Source organism: Chiloscyllium plagiosum, unplaced genomic scaffold (assembly GCF_037043375.1).
Source record: "Chiloscyllium plagiosum isolate Xiang-an unplaced genomic scaffold, Cpla_swu_hap1 HiC_scaffold_12, whole genome shotgun sequence".
In the NCBI taxonomy this organism is placed as follows: Eukaryota; Metazoa; Chordata; class Chondrichthyes; order Orectolobiformes; family Hemiscylliidae; genus Chiloscyllium; species Chiloscyllium plagiosum.
The window spans coordinates 75,083,439-75,107,290 of record NW_028270150.1 but is presented as its reverse complement, the minus strand read 5'-3'; the positions used below and the strand labels follow the sequence as shown (position 1 = coordinate 75,107,290).

The 23,852-nt window shown below is 40.1% G+C and overlaps 1 protein-coding gene across 3 annotated transcripts in view; it reads right to left on the bottom strand.

Moving 5' to 3' along the window:
* Positions 1-17,437, bottom strand: part of LOC122555033 (galactosylgalactosylxylosylprotein 3-beta-glucuronosyltransferase 1-like) — a 96,034-nt gene extending 78,597 nt beyond the window's left edge. For 2 of the 3 annotated variants that reach the window (XM_087992928.1, XM_087992934.1), the window contains exons 1-2: positions 17,218-17,437; positions 15,184-15,247 (exon numbers count right to left, since the gene is read on the bottom strand). The gene's annotated coding sequence lies outside the window, so the exon portion shown is untranslated. The remainder of the gene's footprint in view (positions 1-15,183; positions 15,248-17,217) is intronic. The other variant, XM_087992929.1, reaches the window with a different exon arrangement.
* Positions 17,438-23,852: the final 6,415 nt, after the last annotated feature.

Genomic DNA, 23,852 nt, shown 5'->3' with positions numbered 1-23,852 from the left:
GGTGAAAATTCCTGGAACTGCCTCCCTTCACCATATGGATTTCAATCATCTAAGAAGCTTACTTATAAACACCTTCTCAAGAGAACATAGAATTTGGTAAAAAGTCTCACCTTACCAACGATCAAATATCCCAAGAATGAATGATAAGAATTGGCAGGATGGATAGACTTGAATTTTTGAAGTTACAAAAGAAGACTTTAGCTAGTTCTTGCTGATGTCAGTTTACGTTGAGCAGTTAATTGTGTCAATAGAGTGAAGTGATAATAGCCCAGTACTGTGTAATTTTGCAACATAATCATTACTAAGTTGGATGTGTCCTACAGTGACTGCAATTTAAGTGAAAAGATTTCATTTCCTGCTGAAACAGAGGTGACTAGGATGGCACAAAATGACAAAAATCAATTGCGCTTTAGTGGAAAACATGAACCAGATTGAAATTCACGATAGCAAAGCAATAATATGTGATTAAAAGTCAAACAAGAATGTGCTGAATTTGCTGTGGCACTATAGAACTGCAAGGAAACTAGATATCCTTTGTGTTCAAAGATTTGAAAAGTTTTCTGTCTAGTTTTGGCAATTTGACCCATGAGTCCTTAACTTAGTTAAAGAAGTTCCCTCTGGTAGTTAATCAACATCAGCGAATGTGTTGGAATTTTAATGTTTCTTCTTCACTCAAGAACTATTTGATTTACTATTTGCCATTACCACTGCAATTGCCTTGTCTGTCTGATGCTGCAGTAACAACTAGACTCTGATGGTCAGGTCACCTTGAAATTGACCAGAGAACCATCAACTTTAAATTAGCAGTCAAAGGCGCCTTGGTAGTCAAGGGAACAAGAATTGTGGCAGGAATCCGGGAGAATGACTGGGAAGTTAAGTCTGGGAGAGAATATTGTGGTAGTAGTACTTGCAATGCAAATATTCACCAGTTAAAGAAAGAGATGCTTATCTGGATTGGAGGCATCCTTTGGCAGTCTTGCTAACCATGCCAATCAGTTGAATGCACGCACTTCATTGTCTGCCCACCTTTAGCTCAACTTCATACAATCTGAATGGATTTCTGCCTGAAATCAGCAAGCATGTAGGCAAACTATATGAAAGGTGGTAAGAAAAATGTGGTGGGTGGATCAGAAATTGGCACAAAGTGATTGGAGCAGCCATGTGCACCACCATCCCCATCCTCCATGATAGAGGCCTTGAAAATCAGCTCCATCATCTGTACAAAATCCAACCAGTAAGAATTATTCCCAGATCTATATGTCTTAATAAAGTAACATGTTCAATATTATATTTGACATTGTACCAAAATTGGATTAAGTAGGAAGTATTTTTAAGCTGCCACAAGAAATACAGTGATGGGATAATTTGTTTGTTCCCTCACGTAAATCATTCATCATTATATCTCAAATTAAATATGATACATTTATATGTTATATCACAAAAAGCAACAGATGTTCCATATAAAAAATGATCAGACCATGTATATTGACTTGTTTGCAAATGTGTAAATAATATGTGCCTAGACAGTATATATGTTAAGAATTATACCTCAAGAGGCTTGGTAATCACACAATATTAAGTCTGTATTGTGTTTGTTGCCAGAAAAGAGAACTAAAATTGGATAGCAAATCACAGAAGAAGTCAAATTATTAAACTCCCAATGAGCATCCACCTGATTGAGGGACTGCAGGAGAATTTGAGATTGCAAGCACTCTGTATCATTCAAGGGAATCAAACTCTATTCTCACTGATGCAAAATTGTGTTTGCCTTATTGCACTGAACGGAAACTGCTTCCTAAAGTATTTTGAATGGTTATTAGTGTGTTGACTGAGGTATTTGAACATTTTATGTTCATTGTGTTAGTCCTAAATGGTCAAATTATGGCCAAATGTCATGCTGCTTACAGTGGAATATAGACGGACTGCATGAATATCCATCATAGTCATGGGAAAATGGATCACTTGTTTTGTTGGATTTCCTCTACAGTTTGCCATGCAGTAATACTCACTTTCCATCATGTATTAACAACAAATATTATATCAAGACTGTTGAATATTCTAAAATTAAACTTAACAACAAATGATAAATCAATTAAAATACTGGGGAAAATGCAAGTATAATCTTTCTTGCCATCCATTCTATCACAATCTTATTTTTGTTCTTTCCTCCATTTTCTCACCCTTTACTTTCTTTTTATTGCATAAAACCTGTTGCATCCGGAATATTTTCAACTTCTTATGGAAGGTTTTTGACCTGAAATGCTGGGGTGGTTTTATGCAATGATGTGATGGTGTTGTAGGAGTTTGGAGAGTTGAAAAATTGTGTAGTTTGAGAGCTATTAAAAAATGAAAATACTATAATTGGGGACGACATCTGAATTCGCCATTTACCAGTCGAGTTTTCCAGGTCTTGATAATTGCATTGGGCTCTGAGGGGTGGAGGTGTGTATCTCTATGAACGTTTGCCATACAATAGGATTTATATATTCATCTATATAAATACTTTTATGATTGCCATTTCCCCATCTCCACCACATCTCTGAATTCACAAATCCCAATGGTTTGAAAGTTAACTATTTTCCAGAACACATTCCCCTCAGACTTGGAGGATTGGTAGATCTTTGGTTAGTGTACTGTTGACCTTAGTTCTGATTTTCTTTAAATCGTTTCTCAGCTAGAGGCCCTTTTATTTCTTGGATGGATTTCACAGAAGATACTTGTTCCTACCAAACCTGGTTGTTGATCTGGAGGACCTTTAGTTTCCTGAATTTCCTCCTCAGAGGGAACTCCTCCCTGTTGATTCAGGCAATCTCCACATATCATCATTTGAGGAATCATTAATTTAATCAATGTCTACCATCAAGAATGCTGCTGTGTTGAAACACATATTTTCTTCCTTGGATCACTGGATTTGTGGACCTGAAAATTTTTGACTTGAGCAGGAATTCTCTCTTGTTGTTTCTGCTGCATTGTGAACATTTGGACTAAGCCATTTCTTCTTTTTGACCCTGACCTGAATTAATATAAGCTGGTCTGGCTTCTGTGCGATTCATCTCAAGATTGTTCAAGCCTATCTCCAGTTTTAATCTGATACATCAAGTTAGAGCATATAAACCATCTAATTCAGTTTGTTGAGTACATTGGACATCTTATTTGCTCTTTTTGTATGTCTTCCTGGTGAGCTACAGATTTCCACCGACTCAGTCATGATACTAGAATAATAGGTTCTTTCTTCTGTTTGGGTTCCACCATAAGTCCAGGAAGTTCAATTAAATATTCTAATGGTTGTTCTTTGACCCTTGATCTGATTGATACTAGACTGTATCTTGACCAGTTGTTCTGGGGGAATTAATCGTACTCATCCTGTTACCTTAAGAATGTTGAGAGCAAGGTATGCCAGCAGGCTCAGAGGTCAGAGGTGTTGATTATGAATTAAGTAAAATTTTCATCTCTTCTGTGCTTTTCTTGTTGAAATGGTACTTGAAGCATACCTATGATCTTGAGGGTTATTCCACTGGTGCATATAGTCTCATTTGTCAGCTTTAACTTCTGTTTCTTTAACAACTGTATTTGGTCTGACAGGACAGTGACACCGTATCAAACAATTTTAATCAGATGTCAACTGACCTAAATAAATTCTGTAAAAACTCAAATCATTTGGAATACTGTTTATCATAAAATACAGTCCCTTTGTAATAGAGATGGTCCAATCGCATGGACCTTTCTGTACGAGTGTGAATTTGGCTTTTTGCTGCACTGAAACTTCTGCGCATTCTCTGGAAATGACTTATAATTGTACAGATATGGCATTCTTGTATTGAGGCTGGGTATTGCCTGTGTCTGTAAGACTTTGTCTCACATTGCAGACTCTGACAGTGGGATCCCCTGTTCAGGTTGCTCTCTGTATTGGCTTGTCATATTGGCTCTTTAGTGTCCATTTCCGATAAAGTGAATAGGTTCTGTTGCTCAGCTGAAGTTGGGTTGTTCTCAACTCTCAGGATCAGCCTCTGAGACTTTCTACTTTCTACTTCCAGCATAATTTAAATATGGAATTAAGTCTTCCTTGAACTGTTAGAAATGTAATAAGCATTCATTGGTAGTTCAACGATGGCTCTTATGAATTCTGACTTCAAAGCTCTAGAGTCACAGTTTACCACTGATCAGCAGAGACCATTAAAGAAATGATCCACAGATTGTCTGGATGCTGAAATTCTTGGTTTTCAAGAATTATATTCATTCAGAGATTTAATAATTAGAAAAAGCCATTAGATCTTCAAAAATATCTGTATCTTCTTTAATATTTGGTTGATTTATATCATCTGATATCGGATCCGTTGAAAACAATAGTTTAATGTTTCATTCAGTTTAAGATTTAATGTTTAATTTTGAAGTATTTCATTATTTCCTGAACTGTGTTCAATATTTCTCATCATGTGCTCTATTTGACCCATCTTTGACACTGAATTATTTATGGATTATTTCTCTTTCCATTCCTTCTTAACATGTCTAATTATTCTTCTTCCTTTATAGTTGTTCTCAAGATATTGCATCTCAAAGCTTAACTCAATACAGTTTAAATTTTGCTGACTTAAAATCTGCAAATATACAAATCCTGTATTATCCTTTTGGTTCGCAAGCTTTCAGTTCTTTAATATGTCAATTGAGTATGAAATTATTCCGAGAAAATATTAAATTCAGTTAATAAGCAAAACTGAATTGTACTACTTCTTTCATGCTTAAAATTATATTAAACAGCAGTCCTGTATCTCTACTGTTTCCTGGGATTAACATGACTTTTTTAAAAACAATTAAAATCATAGCCTCCCACATTTTGGAGGGTGATTCCACCTTCTGCTGCTGAGGTAAAGCTTTCCCACTTTCTTACAGACAAAGTTGACACTTCTCAGTCCTTCAGGGTGTAAAACATAACACACATTCCACTGCACAGATTTAAAAAATATATAAATCTCCGTAGCTGCAGCTTTTATAATTCTTCCTGTCAAAATTGTGATTTACATTATGTGTTCCAATCTTCTAAACACCTTAGAATTCTTCAGAATTCCCTCTTCCATTAGATTCTTTCTTCAAATATTTATAAATTTACCTTTTTATCCCCTTAAATAAACGGTGCCCCTTTCCAATATTGCAGCCTCAGTATGGCATAGTTTTCTGGCCACTACTCTGTCTACAATAGCCTTGCTTTGCGGAAACTACTCACAAAAGCAGCAATGCTCAGTTTGAAGAGCAAGTATTCCCTTTCCCTTTCCTTCCCAGCCTATTTTTCAGTGCTATGATTGTAAAGTTTCTTCCCCTGCCCTCAAAGATCCTGGGTCTCCCAAGTGCTTCCATAAAGACACTGCTTCTTCCCAGTGTGACGATTCTGATGTTTTTCATTCTTGCAGTATTTTCCCAACTTCTCACCATTGCACACACCACCCCAACACAGAAAGATCCTGCTCAACTAGTTAATGGTTAGGCATAATGACTTAAGATTATCAGGAACAAATGACAACAATTCTGATTGCACCAGGATCTTGTGTAAAATTGCCTGATCCTGCACCGAAAGACTGGGTGACATTGTCAAACTGAGTGGTGCTTAATGCAATTTTAACAATGGCCCTTTAAGAATCATTATCTTACGAAGCATTGGGAAATGCCATTGTGAAAGGGAGGCAGGGACTGATAGATGCATAAGGCAAGTGGATGTTACAGCACTCCTTTAATGTAGTAGAGCTCCCCTAACCCTTCAAAACAGCCTTTTCCCATCCTTCTGCCAATCATGATTCCCTCCTTCTCCTTCCCTAGGACTCTTCTTCATACTTGCCCTGTCTCTGGTCACCCTTTTCCCAATTTCTGGAGACCACCCCCAAGGCTCCTCACCATAAATGGACTTTTACATCAAGTCCTCCTTCCAGGACGATCAGCCCTTCCTTAGGCCTTGATTGCCCTCTTGCCTGAAATTCTATCAGTGTCAGACTTGCATATGCTCATCAACTCAACATTCACAAGTCTCCACGGGTGGGGTGGGGTGGGGGGTGGGGTTGAGGGGTGGTGGGGTAGAGAATTGCAAAGATCCATGACCCCCCGAGAGAGGGAGAAAACTTCTCATCTCAGTCAGTCAGACATAGTCGATCCCTTATCCTGAGAATGTCAGAGTTGTTCTAGACCCTCCACTTGGAGGACAATACCTCTGAGCATCGACCTTGAAAGCCTTTGAAAAACCTTGTTTCAATGAGAGAGAACTTGAAAACCAGAGGAAGCAAATGATTTTCCTCAATCTTTAATCACAAAACAATTAGAGGGAGGCAACAGCTGAGTGAGATCATCACTGGACTATTAATCCAGAGACCCAGGTAATGTGTTGGGTACCCAGGTTCGCATCCCACCATGGTGGAATGTGAATTTAATAAAAATCTGGAATTCAGAGTCGAACGATGACTATGAATCCATTGATCCTTGGGAGAAACCTATCTGGCTCACTAATGTCCTTTTAAGGAATGATAACTGCCTTCCTTACTTGGTCTGGTCTCCCTATAACTCCAGACCCACAGTAATGTGGTTGCCTCTTAACTGCCCTCTGGGATGGCAATATGCTGGCCCAGTAGCGATACCCTCATTCTATGAATGAATAGGAGAAAAAATATTCTCTTATTCCAGGAATCAGTCCAGTGAGCACTAGAAGTACCATTTCAAGTCTTATGACCTTTCATCAGAAATCTTCTCCACAGATGCAAAATGTTTCCATTTTATTTCAGATTTATAGTACAGTACTATTTTACTTTTGTATAAATCTTGTGAATTTTTCTTTCATCTCCTCTAAGGCAAGTGTATCTTTCCTTAGAGGTAAAAACAATGACTGCAGATGCTGGAAACCAGATTCTGGATTAGTGGTGCTGGAAGAGCACAGCAGTTCAGGCAGCATCCAAGGAGCTTCGAAATCCACTGTACACTGTATTTTAAGGTCTGGTCTCACCAAAGACCTATATTTTAGTTGCATCAATGCTTCCTGAAATCTCCCTGAAATAAAGGCCATCACATAATACAGCTTCCTAATTGCTTCCTGTACTTACACCTTAATGTTCTGAGTTGTGTACAAAGACACCCCAAATCCTTCAAACAGCAATATTTAATGCCATTCTCACACTTTTCGTAACGAAAAAAATCCATTCTTCCTGCCAAAATGGATAATTTAACATTTCCCATATTATGTCTCATTGCCCAATCTTCTTGCCCAATCACTTAGCATCCTTTGCAGCCTTTTACATCCTCTTTGCAGTTTACTCTCCTATGAGTTTTTTTCAATTTCCAGGAAACTTGGATGGATTAACGTGAGATCGCATGACAAGATATGGTTTGGTAAAAAGAGGGTTTGTAAGGGACCTGCTCACAGGGAACGTCAAAGACCCTAAACATGAGAGAGATATACAGAAGATGGAAATTTGTGACTCCTACAAATTTGTATCATAGATACATGAGTGAAAATGGCTAGATCTAGAAATTGATCAAAATCTGTTTTAAATTATGTGACCGTCCTTGGTTGTTTCCCCTTGTAGAGGACCAAGGGGCATAATCTCAGAACTGTGGACACACATAGATAGAAATGAGAAGGAGTTTCTTCTGAGTTGTGAATCTGTGGAATTCTTTATCGCAGAGAGATGCTAAGATGAAGAAGTTATTTATATTCAAGGCTGAGACAGGCAGATTTTTAATCAATAAGGAAATCAAGGGTTATGGGGAAACGAAGGAAAGTGGAATTGAGCGTTATCGCTTCATCCACGATCTCATCAAATGGAGGCTTGAAGGGCCTGAATGCCTAATTCTACTCCTATGTCTTATGGTCTTTAACTCTGATAATGCACCATGCATTACAGCAGATGAATGCTTAACAGAGTATCGACTCTCTGAGCAGAATTAATAACCCATTTATTTTAAAAGGGTTAATGTTTCTATTGAAATAGGAGAGGGAGTGAGTTCAGACACACTTTACATTCATACACCAGCACCATATTTGTTAAGTCAGGGCCTTACCACATAAACAACCCTTCTGATCATAATGTTTTCAAAACACTGTCAACAACAACTTCTAATAAAACATCTCAGATCATTCACAAATGCATTATAAAGCAACTTTTAACATTGAGTCATATAAAACAATGTTAGTATAGATTGTCAAAAAGGTATGTTTTCAGGAATGCTTTAAGGTAGGAAAGAAAGATAGACAGTTTTACAGGCAGAATTCCAGAGCCTAGGGTCATGTTTTTCTGCAGTGGAGCGGATAATGTAATTTTACACATGTATCCAAGTGTGCATTTACAATCTATTGGAAAGCAGATTTTGATGAGACAAGACCAAATGCAATTCAACAAAATAGTTCAATTTGCTATTGTTAAATGAACAGAGAAACATTTATAGTAAATCAGGCTGTATGTGATTCTATCGCAATCCTTGTTACAAACAAAATAATAAACCCTGCCCTCTTAATATGCTGAAAATAAAGTTCCATTCTTCCTACTGAAATCGATACTTTAACCATTTCCCCACATTATGTCTCATTGGTCACCTTCTTGCCCAATCACTTAGCATCTTTTGCAATCTTTCACATCCTCTTTGCAGTTTACTCTCCAATGAGCTTTTTGCAATTTCCAGGAAACTTGGATAAATTAACATGAGATCTCATGACAAGATATAAGTTATATGGTTCCAGTGAGTCCTGTCTCTAATTCTGATAGGCAGAACCCGAGGACAAAAGTCACCATTTTCTCATCTATAGCCCTCCTGAACCTGTCCCTGCTTATGTTTTGTTTTGATGTGAACTGCTGGGTTCTGCTGTACATTAGGGAAGTCCAAGCAATTTAGATGCTACTCCTCCTTAGGTGGGGTTTCACCAGAAACAACATTCTTTTGTTGCTCTTAAGTTAGTCACAATTAGAATGAAGACTGTCTGTTTCTGTCACTTGTGGCTAATGTGGAATACATATTTTACACATGGGCAGCAAGTTTAAAATCTTACATGAACAGTGAACAACAAGCAACATCCTGAGAACGGTTTGAATGAACTGTATAATGTCTGCCACCCTATTACCTCCCCATGCTGCCAATGCAGGTGGTAAGATTCCTGGTCAGCCAAGCCATGGAAAGAAGGTTGGAAGCTCTTCAATATTCAAGATTCCTTTAATATTCATATATCGAAACTACAAAATACATGAAATCTGCATACTTCCATGGCAACCTGGACTCGCTGAGTGAACTGCAGCACACCAAAACAATATATCCAGTTGTGCTTTGGAGATATCAACAATAGATTTTTTTTCTAAATGAAAGGTTAATTGCCCTTAGATTGTAATGGAAAGCCCAAATGGATATGTGCATTTAATTTTGCTGCTAAACACTCTGCAATCTGAATCTTTAGTAGGAATAAAATAATTTATATCAGTGTCCCAACAATGCTGCTTTCACTCTTCTGAACCAAGCAAACAGTTGTGAATTAATATGGCTGCCTGACATGTAGTGCCACCAACTGTGGACTAGACAATTATTTGGCTTTATCCTAATTGGCATCACAGCAATGTTGGAAAGCCCAAGGGCCAGAGTAAACTCTTTGAGTTCGATTCGGAATTTCAGGGCAGGAGGTTGGTATCATGTGGACATCTGGGTTAGCAACCACTGGCATCTTGGTGCTGGAATGGACAGTGCTGCCACCAATCCTCTCCGCTACTATTTTAAATACTAACCGGTGAACCAAATTAAACCAATAATGAAGTTAACAATCCCTCAAGGGACACTATGACCAAAGTCAAAATTTTAAAAGAGAGCCTTCATGATATTTATACCAGGATATCATTTTGGGGAGGTAATGATGCAACCCAACAGCCTTGGTGCCTATCAGTCGCGCAAGGCATGAAGTGAACCAGCAGACACTGTGTGGTTCATCTCCAAGGACACTGGGCACAAATGTAAGCCTGGAGTAGAGGCAGTCAGTCAGAAGTTATGGTCCCCATCCACAGCCTGCTGTTTGGGCCTGTTGTTGGACCGTTGGCCAGAGGCTGCAGACAAGTGAAACAGTAGCTGTGCACTGATGTTACCCGAACCCTAACGGATGGCTTGGGCTGGTTCAGCTCTAAGGTATGACATAGGGGGATATCCTTATTTGGTGGAAGAGTAACAAAATAATCCTAAAGTTGTTCTTGGAGTAAGCCTACAGTGGAAGGACACCGTACTCTGATGAGCTGAGGAACTAACAAGAACAAGACACCACAATTCAGGAAGGCAAGGAAAAAAAGATAAAAATGAAGGATATCAGTGTGCCATCAGCAAACACTCCGAATTGCAACCTTCATGAATTTCAACCCCACGCTTGGGTGTGGAGAAGGCCCCCGAAGACCTGGAAGAGACATCCAGCTAGTGTGAGCTTCTGTTCTTCAGTATTAGCTTTTATTTTGCTGATTGTTCTGGGAACGTCAAATTTAGCGGGTAGTGATGAACCGCATACTTGCCGTTAACCTTTCTCTAACCAAATGCTGTGAATCGTATGTCTGCTTTAACTAAACGAATAAAGGTAGTGGTTAGTTGACATAGACTAGTTCTTGTGTTCTCTATGCCGAGCCAATAACTGTTGTCGAGGGAGGCAACTGGACAATGGCACGCACTGGTCAAAGCCCAAGGGCAGACCCATGAGGAGGTCCTACAATGTACCTGCCTCCCCCGGTGCACCAGGGATCCAAAGATCAGGAGCATGCAAGCAAAAGTGTAGTAGAAGGCCCTTTAAAAAACAAAGCAAGGGGTCTGAATCCTGTAACAGTCCACACAATCATGGCAGTAAACCCCTCAAGGCCGCAAACGTTACAGGCAACCTGGAAGTCCCTGAACCTACTTGACCTGTGATTTCATGAGACTGCTGCATGAAACACCATCCATTCCTGTTACCTGACAGAAAGTGGAAGAAGTTCTTAGCTCCAGATCCCTCCATTGTTTCTGCCAGCCAGTAAGATGGAAAACCAGGGTATGACTGGATGGTAGATGAAGATAAAGGGTACGCAGGAGCAGGTCCAACAGGAAACCCTTCTGAGCTTGACTGGAAAGAAATGGAGGGAATTTCCTCAAGATGACTCAATTTGTGGGCCCCTGGGTCCTTGAAGGAGAACAAAGAACAAAGAAAATTTACAGCTCAGGAACAGATCCTTTGGCCCTCCAAGCTTGAGTCGATCCAAATCCACTGTCTAAACCTGTCACCCAATCCCTAAGCATCTGTATCCCTCTGCTCCCCACCTACTCATGCATCTGTCCAGACGCAAGTTAAATGAATCTACCGTGCCTGACTCTACTACCTCTGCTGGCAATGCGTTCCAGGCACCTACCACCCTTTCGGGAGGTTTCAGGTCTTGGGCCAATGTGGTATCGCAGTGGGGCGTGGAGATGGAAAGTGGCTGCTTCAGTGCAAAGGCACATCAGTGCCTGGGCCCTCTCTGTAAGGGTGAGAGTCATTACCTCAGCAATGACCCAGTGCTGCGTTTTGTCATGGAACATCCTTGACCCCCTCCAAACCTGAAGCAACAGGCCACCATCAGGGACCTGTTAACCTCAGTCACACACTTTGATATCGCTATATAAAAGTCAGCCCCAGGCCTAAACTGTCCAAAATCTGAAAGTTCACACAATCTCAAATGAATATCCATAATCCAGTCTGCAGAGTGTTTTCTCCTGATCAAAGGACAGGAAGGAAGCTCAGAGCCCAGACCTCTGAGAAAGGTTGATCAGGTCCTGCACCAGATGGAGGTCGTCATGAATGCTGCAACCCCAAACAATACAGGACTGGCCAAGCCATACACACTGAGGAAGGAGACAAGACACAGGTTTTTAAGAAGGAAGTGATCACCTCTCTTTAGCTGCAATGGATTTTCACATAGAGAAGGACATCCCATCAGTCATTGAACATTCTTCTAAGATCCACACGATCAACAAGATGTCCCAAAAGGTCCTGCAGAATTCCATAATCAGCCCTTCCAGCCAGCCCCAGGAATTTGATTCTGCTTATGGCCTCACTGCTGGTTGTGGGTGTTTGCTGCGTGCAGAATCAGCTGTCTATATCACAACAGTGACCTTGTTTCAAAAGTAACAGGTATATTATCCAAAATCTGTCTCTCCAAAGACATGGATTGCCAAAAAAAAGGACGTATTTCTCTCGGGAGACGTAGGCACCACTCCTGGAGCAAACTAAGGTTTAGAAAGAAGTCTCCATTTGTGGCCTCAGCCCAGAGGATAGAATCAGTGAGAGTTGTGCACACACACAGGGCCTGAGTCCAGTGCAGAGTTTTATGATTTGCTACCGGTGCTATGTAAAAGCAAGAGTCCCTTTTTAAAATTAAAATCCCACTGAGTTCTCCAAAATTCTGTTGAAACTTGAAGGTTGCTCCATCTTGAGTATTGAACTGTGCTCTGTGCGTGTAACTATTATTCTATGAGGAGTGTAGATTCATAGGAAAGTACAGAGGCTGGCTTCCTATTCACAAATAGCTTGGCTGCAAGTACACATTCTATGTCAATGTCACATGATAGGTTTTCTGCCGCACTCCTCATTTTAATGCTGGCATCGTAAAATCGTTTGTTCCATTATAATGTTAATTACTGATTATATGCATCACCATCACTCTTCTTTGTAGCATCAACTCGAGACAGTTAGCTACTGCGTCAATAGATTTAGTTCCACTTTCCCTTGTGTTATTCCTCTGTCAAGTGCCTCCAATACATTGGTTGTATTTTAATCATCAACTAGTTGAGCAGCATAGACCAGTTTGTAACTGTTAGCTTTCACTTTTTTATCTAGGCTCCATTGTGTTCTCTGGGAACAGGAGAATCGACGTTTCGGGCATAAGCCCTTCTTCTGCCTGAAACGTCGATTCTCCTGTTCCCTGGATGCTGCCTGACCTGCTGCGCTGTTCCAGCAACATATTTTCAGCTCTGATCTCCAGCATCTGCAGACCTCACTTTCTCCATTGTGTTCTCGACTTGGTCATTTTTGCTTTCCATAAAATGGAGTTTAATACTCTGTTGTTTCATCTAGTTTAATAGGTTAACTACATCCCATTTTCTTATTTGTAAGAATGCTTTCCCAATTTATTTTTTCTATTCCATTCCAAAATCGGTTATTCCAATGTCCACACCAAGTTAAAGTTTTGGTATTAACTTTGAGAACAATATCAGATTTAACAGTGCAATAATCATTGAACTGTAAGTGTTTACTGGTCTCCAGACTACTAACCAGCTTTGGTGAATTACTAAAGAAAAGATTCAACACTTACTTTGCTCCAATAGACTGGTTCACCTTGTGTGTGTGGGGGAAACCAGTTCCTCAATGAATATGTTTGTAGTCTCAACCTTCTCTTCTAATTGTCCCAGACCTGCACATTCAATTGCCAGGATGTTGGAATTCACCCACAAAACAATCCTTCACAAATCTCCTTATCTGTCAACTGTCTCGCTGTCCAATTGCTGACTGTGTACTGGTGTTCTGTTACAGGGAAACTGGATAGTCACATTAAGGGAGACAGGAATAGAATGCTAATAGAGTGAGAAGAGGTGAATAAGATAATGACTCTATAAAGCATAAAAACTGGGATTGAGCAGACAGGCTGAATGTCCTGATGCTGTGTTATACCTGTTTGTATAATGACCAGGCACTAAGTTGCAACTTCACATTCAGTTCCATCCATGTTTCTATAAATTTAATCTCTATCTGCTCCTATAGCCATGTGTTATATACTTGCACCATCACTCCTTATTGAAACAGTTTCTCACTATTGTTTGTACACTCATTGTTATTAAATAATTTCTATTATTTTAGCTCTGGCTATTGGTTATCCCCTGTTGTCAGTCGTGCTCTGAAATGCCAACAATTTATTAATATTCCCATGTACATTATAGAGTCATGGAGATATAGAGATGCATAGCACGGAAACAGACCCTTCGTTCCAACTCATCTATGCTGACTAGATATCCTAAACTAAATTAGTCCCATTTGCCAGCACTTGGTCCATATCCCTCCAAACCCTTCTTATTCATATACTCATCCAGATGCCTTTTAAATGTTGTGATTGTATCAGCCTCCACCACTTCCTCTGGCAGCTCATTCCATGCACGCACCATCCTCGGTGTGAAAAAGTTGCCCCTTAGGTCCCTTTTATAATGTTTCTCTCTCGCCCTAAATCTATGGCCTCTAGTTCTGGAATCACACACCCCAGGGAAAAGACCTTGTCTATTTATCCTATCCATGTCCCTCATGATTTTATAAATATCTATGAAGTCACCCCTCAGCCTCCAACGCTCCAGGGAAAACAGCCCCAGCCTATTCAACCTCCCCCTACAGCTCAAATCCTCCAACCCTGGCAAAATCCTTGTAAATCTTTTCTGAACCCTTTCAAGTTTCACAACATCCTTTTGATAGGGAGGAGAACAGAATTGCACGCAATATTCCAATAGAGACCTAACCAATGTCCTGTACAGCCGCAACATGACCTCCCAACTCCTATACTCAATGCTCTGACCAATAAAGGAAAGCATACCAAATGCCTTCTTCACTATCCTATCTACCTATAACTCCACTTTCAAGGAACTATGAACTGTACTCCAAAGTCTCTTTGTTCAGCAACACTCCCCAGGACCTTACCATTAAGTGTATGAGCCCTGCTCTGATTTGCTTTCCCAAAATGTAGCACCTCTTATTTATCTAAATTAAATTCCACCTGCCAATCCTCCGCCCATTGGCCCATCTGATCAAGGTCCCATTGTAATCCAAGGTAACCCTCTTCGCTGTCCACTACCCTTCCAATTTTGGTGTCATCTGCAAATTTACTAACTATACCTCCTATGTTGACATCCAAATCATTTATATAAATGATGAAAAGTAGTGGGCCCAGCACTGATCCTTGTGGCACACCGCTGGTCACAGGCCTCCAAACTGAAAAGCAACTCTCCCCCACCACCCTCTGTCTTCCACCTTCGAGCCGGTTCTGTATCTAAATAGCTAGTTTTCCCTGTATTCCATGAGATCTAACCTTGCTAACCAGTTTCCCATGAGGAACCTTGTCAAACACTTTATTGAAGTCCATATAGATCACATCTACCGCTCTGCCCTCACCAATCCTCTTTGTTACTTCTTCAAAAATCTCCATCAAGTTTGTTGAGACATACCTTTAACTGATGGAGATGTCCATGGCCCAAAACATCTACTGCAGCTCCCAGCTGAAGAAGGATGCTGTGAAAGTAGCAAAGTAGAAAGGAAAAGAAATGGAAGAGGAAAATTCAGCCAAAGAAAGGAATGGAAATTATAGCAGCACTCACAAACATTTCAGCCACTCAAGTGGTTCATCATAAGATTGAAAGTCAATGCTACAGATCTGGTTACAAGCAAGGTCTGCACTATCAGTGACCTGAGGCTATGATTTCTTTCAGGCAAACATAATTCATTGTGATCAATTTGGAAATAATTTGGTTCTATTTCTACATTTTGCAGTCAATGCATTCTCTGAAAGACATTTCAGATTCAAAATGACTGTAAGAAGTGCAAGTTTTAGATGGTAAAACGTTTCCTTATTTCTTGCCAATGACAAATTCCCAGCAAAAAGGATTTATTGTAATATGAAGCCAGCTGATCTTTTTCAGGGTTCTAATGTCTCCCTGAGGTACCACGTTCTTTAAGAAGAACTTGATTTAGATTCTGGCTTGCTACATTTCAATTGATTCTTAGGACTCCAGGAACAGTTGCACATCTACCAGCTGAAACATTTGATATTCTCCCAGATATCAGTGAAGCATACACTCTTCAAACTTTAAATTAGCAGCATCCTTCTGCTACGAATGATGGTGATAATACACCTAAGATAAGTAACTGAGGAAAGGCATATTTCTGCAAATTGTGTGCACAGTTTTGATTTCTGTCAATTTCAGTCCCTGGAAGGAAAATGATCATTTTTGTAATGCTTTGTAAAATCATTTTAATATTTACTTCCAGTATTGCTGATTGTTGTGTGTCAGTGGTAATTTCCCCAGCTTTAAATGTTCGTCCCATTGATATTTAATTCAAACAACACTTGAAAGATTATTGGCATCATTTGAGTCATAAGTTTCATGTTTTGGCATTGATATCATTCTCAGTATCAGACTGAAAGGTAATAAGATGAGACTGAGATAGGACTTCCTAATTTGTCAATATATCAGCATGACTGATTTGGCTATTTCTCAAAGCTAGCTCTTGCCGAAAAGGAAGATTAAGAAATGCTTTGTAGACTGGAGCTGATATTGTCTGAGACACGGAAGGAAGAAAAGTTCTTCAAAGGTTTTGGCAACATGCTTTGCTGAAATTTGTAGGCTCATAGGATTTAACATTGCTTGTTTTAATCTGGACTCTGATATTATTTGAGTGTGGGTTGGTCATAGAGCTATTTTCAGGCAGAGCAGCCCTCTATCAGAGACTTGTTCTTCTCTGCTAGCCATCTGTTCTGTGGAAATATCCTCACTGTCAATGCTCTGGTAATGCCCGCCATGCTCAGGGGGACTCCAGAGGAACCATTGTGTTGCTGGGACCTTCCCCATGAAGTGCATAGACTGCTGTCAATAAGGACTCCATGAAAATCACGACAATATGTAAACTGAATATTCTATGTTCTCTTATTTTATTGTGATAAACAATTGTACCTCTATATTCTCTTCCCTTGATATCCCACACAGAATTATCATGCATGATATTGTAAACTTATTTTAGGGTTTATTTGGCAGTTCCAGGCAAGGGAATTTAAAAGGATATGTTTCTCATGCTGCATGCTCTTCAGTCTGTGCATGTAATGTCTGAGATTATGTGTGATGCTAAATACAAATTAAAATAGCAAACGTGGATTAAACTTCCAAAATATACCAGACATTACTGCAAATCACAACCATCTTGCCTATTGATAAAGACTGAAGTTCAAACACTTCCTGCAAACTGGCTCTTGCCTTTTTAAAATGGTGCGAAAAATTTCAGAAAAAGCTGGAGATACAATCATCAAAATGCCCCCACATTCAGTTTCAGATTCTTACTGATTAAAAACTAATCAGGTAGATACAGCTGTACCATTAGACATGTTCATTTGATCAATTGAAATTCAAATGATACTTAGTCATACAGCTAATGCTACAATTGCCTAGTGAAGAAATAGAAATAGCAAAGTAAAATGAATTATTACTTACCGGTGTGACTGCTGCACTTTTCTGTCATCAAATCAGCTCTCCCTCTTTTTATCAGGAGAATAAAGCCAGGCAAGCAACTCACAATATATGAGTTTCAAATATTATTCAGTAAGGACACAACCAACAGGAAGAAAAAAGCAAATTGAAAGAAGTTTCTTCAGGTTGTGTTCAGTTGCAAGATGTGCAATGTGTGTCCTGCCTTCTTATGAATGAAATACTGAGCAAGCATAATCTTGCAGGCTGCTGAAGCCAGCTCTGCAAATGCCTGTTACGCCTGTGCAGACTCTCCTTAAAGCTGCACTGCCAAAGGAACACCTACAGCCCAGAAGCAATAGGCAAACCTTTTCATTTGGGTGTCCTATAATGTAATTGAATTATTGAGTGGGATGTAATGTAGTGACAGAGATAGCTTTGGGTTTGACACAAAATACTTAAATTAATAAAATATATAGTCTGAAGACAAAAATTGGGCAAATTGTTACTCGTTCAATTATCTTAACCAGACTAAAATAAAAAGTTTAGCACAAATGCATTGTTCATTTACAAAAGGCTAAGTCCCTCATAACAGAAACAGTATAAGTGTAATCTTCCCAGCTTTTGAATGACCTGGGCAATGGCAAACAGTTGGGAAAACAAGGCAACAATGGCAGAAATGAGATTCTTGACGTCAAGGCAACAAAGTCTGATTCTATGACTGAGTTTGAACAGTGAGATGAGAATCTAGTCAGCGAGAGGCCCTTTTGCATGTATTAGCTATTGGCAACTAATCTCATCTCATTCATATGCATTCTTCTATCCTCCCATGTGCCAGAGAAAAACTAGGTGATGACCATTCCCAGGCTGAAAGTCAGAGCCAGTACCTGGTGGATCCAGCTCGTTACCTTCTCCTCTGGGCATCCAGCTTGGGCAGCAGTCACCAATGTTACAGAGTGTGCTGTATGATCACCCACAGTCCATATCTACTGAGGTTGACATTGGACATGTACCAGTCTCATTGCATCTTACTGGCCCATGTCCAACTCGCAATACGGTTCTCCACTTCAATACTGCACTTTGGAGCCCACAGGCACCTTTCATTGGAATGATACTTTGCACACAGGGACACACACCCAACTTATGGATTAGACCATGAGGGTCCCTCACCTGCCTTCTTAGCATTCATGCATTTTGCACCTACTTGGATCCTCACTGTCCTAGCTGGCCTTGCCTTTTTATGCGATGCTCCCTCAGCCAGAGCTTGAGGCTTCACACTACTTTTGTCTTGACTTTTAGTGCAGTCACAAAGCCATGCAGCTTGCTATGGTTGTCAGCAGTGGTCAGTCAATGGGTTGGATTTGTTGTTGTACAGTACCGTGTTATGTCAATGTTGATGATACCATGTGCCAGCAGCTTACATAATAAACACACTGAATGTGCTTCTATCAAATCACTATGTCTGAAAGACCAAGGGGAGTAGCCTTTACTCCTGTGAAGGGGAACAGACTTCAGTCAGGGGAATGGCATGGTAAGTTAAGGGCAGCATCTGATGTCAGTCTAAGTTTGGACATGGTTGATTAGCTGCTTGGAGTGTCCAGCGTGAGGGGGTCTGTACCTTTTCAGTACAGGCAGTGATCCATGGTCAATCCTGCAGGCCCAGTTCAATCAGCCTGAAGACCATGATAAGTCATTGGAGAGCTGCACACAGATTAGACAATGATTTGTTCATTCATCATTCAAGGCTGTTTTTCAAAGTCAATCATGGATCTGGGGCCCTGGTTAGTCCTGGAGGCAAAGTCAAGAGGGGGGTTATCATGGCAAGATTCTCTTCAGCATGCGATGAAGATTGCAGAATTGACTATGTTCTAAATGTCACTGCTGCGTAAGGACCTTGGAGCTAGTGGGAGAAAATCAAAATAAGAGGAAATGATGATAGGGGCTATTGCTTTGGTGGGGAGGCCGAGGATATAGTTGTGGGAATTGGGATACAGAGGGGGTTAATGAATGTGAAATGGAGACAAACCAACACAAGGAGGGAAAATGACAGAGAATGGGAGAGCAAGGAGTACTGCAGGATGGGAGTCATCAATGGTCACCATCAACCTGGCTTAGATTGGGGGTGGGGGTAGGGGAACAGCACACTACTATGTTTGACAAACTATGCCATGTGCTGGTGACTCAAAGGGTAATGTCGGGAGATGAGCAGTTAAGTAAATGGATTGGGTGGCAATGTTGGCAAAGTTTCACAGGGACAGCAAGAAAGTAGGGAATGTGAAGCATTGGGGGAATCACCTCAAGAGGAATGCTGACCCTGTCCATGAAGTGTGACTTCTGTGACCTTTCGTCTTCTCCCAAATTGCTTGTACACAATGGAAAATGAAATGCCTGCCACCACAACTGGAGTAGGTGGAGTAAGTGTTTCATTCTGTGAAGTAAGGGGTCCAATTGTGATGCAAGCCAGAACCAGCATTAACCTCCAGAGGATATGGAGTTTAGAACTACTGAGGAACCTCCAGCAATAGGTGCCCTTATGACCCACAGCTGTTTGGCTTCCATGGAATGCATTGCAGGTGAGAGAGGGATAGTGGTGCTACACTGTCAAGCGACAAAGGTTAGAACACCATGTCATGCTTTCCAGGTTGTTTTACTGGGATTATTGAGAGCAACGAGATGACTTGTCATCAACTCTCCGCACAGGTCATGTCCAGGGCTTCATATTGGTACTGTCCAGAAAATCTCTGCCACAAACAACTGGAGGATGGACCGAAGCTCTGGGATGGATGTGGGAATCTGAGAATCCTGACGTCAGGATTGTACTGAGTGAAAAAGGTGACGATGTTCTTCCTACATGCAACAGCATCAGCCAAAGCAACATAGAAATGACGCCTTTATCACTGTCACTCAATTAAACTGAGTTACATAAAGTCATAGAAGTCTGAGTTTAACAGTATGGAAAGAAGCCCTTTGGCCCATCATGTCCATGATAGTCATCAAGCACGACCTATTCTCATCCTATTCCCCAGCACTTGTTCTGTAACCTTGTATGACCTGCTTCTTCAACTGATCATCTAAAGGCTTCTTAAATATTTTGATGGCTCTTGCTTCTGCCACCCTTTCAGACGGTAAGTTTCAGATACCCACTACTCCCTCAATGAGAAAAATCTTCCACAAATCCCATCTAAATCTCATTCCCTTTGCCTTCAACCTATCCTTCTTAATTATTGATTTGTCTACTAAGGGGGGAAGTTTCTTTCTATCTACCTAATTGATGCCCCTCAGGACTTTATATACTTCAATCAGGTCCCTGCTCGGCCTTCTCTGCTGTAAGACAAACAATCCCAGCCTATCTAGTCTCTCTTCACAGTGGAATCATTCCAGTCTAGGCAACATCCTTGTGAATCTCCTCTGCACACTCTCTATTGCAACCACATCCTACCTATAGTGTGGTGTCAGAATTGCACACAGTATTTTCACTGTGTCCTAACTAACATTATATGTAGCTCCATCATAATCTCCTTGCTCTTGCATTCAATGCTTTAATAAAAGCATTTATTCCATTTGCCTTTTTAACTATCTTATCTACCCATCCTATAATCTTCGAGGATCTATGGACATCCACACCAAGGTCCCTCTGATCCTCTGTATTACCCAGTACTCTGTATTCACTGTGTACTCTCTTACTTAGTTAGTCCTCCCAAAATGTATTGCCTAATAATTTTCAGGATTAAGTTCCATTTTCCATTGTTCTTCCCATCTGACCAGTCTATTTATATCATCCTGTGGTCTAAGGCTTTTCTCCTTTCTATTGACTACACCACCTATTTTTGTGTCATCTGCAAACTTACTGAAAGAACCTGCTACATTAATGTTTAAGATCATTAATGTACACAACAACAACAAGTGACCCGGTACTAAATCCTGAAATATGCCACTGGACACAGTCTTCCAGTTGCAAAACAACCTTCAATTATTACCCTTTGCCTCCTGCTCCTAAGCTAGTTTTGGGTCCAATTTGCTAAATTGCTCTGGACCCCCTGGGCTCTTACTATCTTGACCAGTTTCGTATGCAAGATCTCATCAAAAGCTTTACATCAGACCATGTGGACAATATCCACTGTTCTACCCTCACCCACACATTGAATCACCTCCTTGAAAATTCAATCAAACCGTCTGAAATGATCGCTCCATTATAAAGACTATCCTTGAGTAATCCTTGCCTCTCCAACTGAAGATTAATCTAAGTCTTAATTATCTTTCACTGACTGCTAATTCTTTGATGCTGCTGAGATCGGCATTCCCTGTCTAATTCCAATGCAAGTGCCACTTAATGCTTTGTTTTTTTTGCAGTTCATATGGTTTCGTAATGGTTCCCGATAGATGGAAAACTTCTAAACATTCAATGCTGCCGTCATTCAATGCTGACACAGTGCCATGTTTGTATGGACACAATGGAAAGAATAGCTATCATTCAGACATCACATGGTACTAAAGATAGCTAGCTTTTCCCCATTCATTCATTGTAGCTGCAGCTAAAATGACAGTCACTCACACAGCTGATGTTGAAAAGTGTATATATATATATATAGACAATTTTAAGAACACATTTACAATGAAGTGTCAGTGGGGTGGAAGGAGCCAGCTCTATGGGTGGAATCTTTTGGCCTTAGATAGATGGCACTTGCTAGAGTTAACAAAGGAAAATCTACATGAAACTCCCCAGAATTGACACTTAGCCAACGTTTGGTAAAATTCAGCCCAATATATTCATATAGATGACAGTTGTCTGCTGACCTAAATGATTGTGCCATGCATCCAATGCTAAGTGCTCTGCTAAATGGCTGCATACTTAACCAAAGGGCACAACATTGTGAGAAGTTACCTGCAGTTCAAGCCCACCAGCAATTCTTGCATTGCATTCACTGACACACTTATCTCTTTCATAAAGATGAAGGTGATGTATAACTGGAGGCAGGTATATTAATAACATGAGTAGATTCTGGGAAGCTTAGAAAGATGAGGACTGGGAACCACAATAGTGTAAAGTAAGTAGAGGCTCTACATGGTAGAACTGAACTTGACTAAATCTTTCATTCAGGTCCCAGGTCCTGAACTGACATAATTTGAGATAATTGATGAAACCATCAAGCTATTAGTATATTACTGGTAATTGCACATATTAATGTAACAGCTACCAATAGGTGTTCCAGCATGTCCTGACCCATATGCACTCACCATTAATGGAGTAAGCATGATAGAAGTCATGGATGACTTCAGTAGTGGATGAAAAACCATTAAAAATGAGGGCATTCTCATGTCTTCTCATCCTTCTCATATCCCACTTCTCCCTCATCCTATAATTTCTTCTGATGTGCTAGTTACAGAGGGTGTAGACATACATCTCCAGATTTCTCCCACTTCCCCTCATCATAGCCCTACATAGCTTTTCATAAAAAGAGCTTTGATCATGTGATTGCCACATAACTGAGGCAAACAGTATGAATGAGGAGCTTCAATCTGAGGAAGGATCACTGGACCTGAAACCTTACTCTGATTTCTCTCTGCAGATGCTGCCAGACTCACTGAGCTTTTCCAGCAATTCCTGTTTTTGTTGCTTCTAAATTATTGAAAGTATTTTCCGACTTTTGCTTTTGAACTAAGCTTTGCATGCATATTAGTCCCTAACAATCCGTAGAAGCTCGTTGTATGAAGATCAGTCATACAAAAGGATGATATTGGTGGATGTGCTGGAAAACTGTCTCGACAACATGCTGACTTTGTTAACATGTATTCATGCGCATGTTCCAATTGGTAATACCTGCTTTTAATCCTAATATTGACCATTATTGAATAAACGATATTGTGTTTTATGCCTTGGTGATATGCAGAAATTAATCTCACCGGATTTTTATACAAACAGGAGCTTTATTATAATATTTCACATAGTGTCTGCTATGTTTCTGCTAGGTTTTAGTATCAGACGCTGGACTAACAGAACAGGATGAGCAGTCAACAGACAGATACAGTCAAATAATTGAACATGACATCTTATTGCCCCCACCCCCACTCTTGTAAAACAGGAGGCCTTCATTTTAAGTTAAACCATCTGATAAAACAAACATATGTGCATCCAATTGCTTTTTAGCACTCAGCATCCGTTTCCTCTAAGTGCAGATAGAGTCTTTCAAATATGGCGGTTGCTTTTAATGGTGTTGAGATTTACAAATTTGAAATTGATTTGAAATTTGAAAGATTTCATTCTGTGTGATCACCTTGATGAGACAGAAGGTCAATATCACGGTCACTCGTCTGAAAGGGAAATGTCTCCTCTTAATCACTGCCCTCAAAAGCTGTGCTGCTTGCTATCATTCCTCTCACATTTCATTTCGTGTTTGATGAACCTACTGGAGATTTTTGAGAACATAACAAGAGGAAGAACACGTGGATTGTCTGAAAGCTTTTGATAAAATTTCACATAAATATCAAAGCACGTGGGATTGGTGCTAAGACACTGGAATCAATTGAGAATGGATTAGTGAATAGAAAACAAAGTAGGAATGAATGGATCTTTTTGGCAGTGAAATAGTGACGAATAGGCTGTCAGAGAGATCAGCGCTTGGGACCCAGCTAACCTCAATAGATATCAATGAGTTGGATGAGGA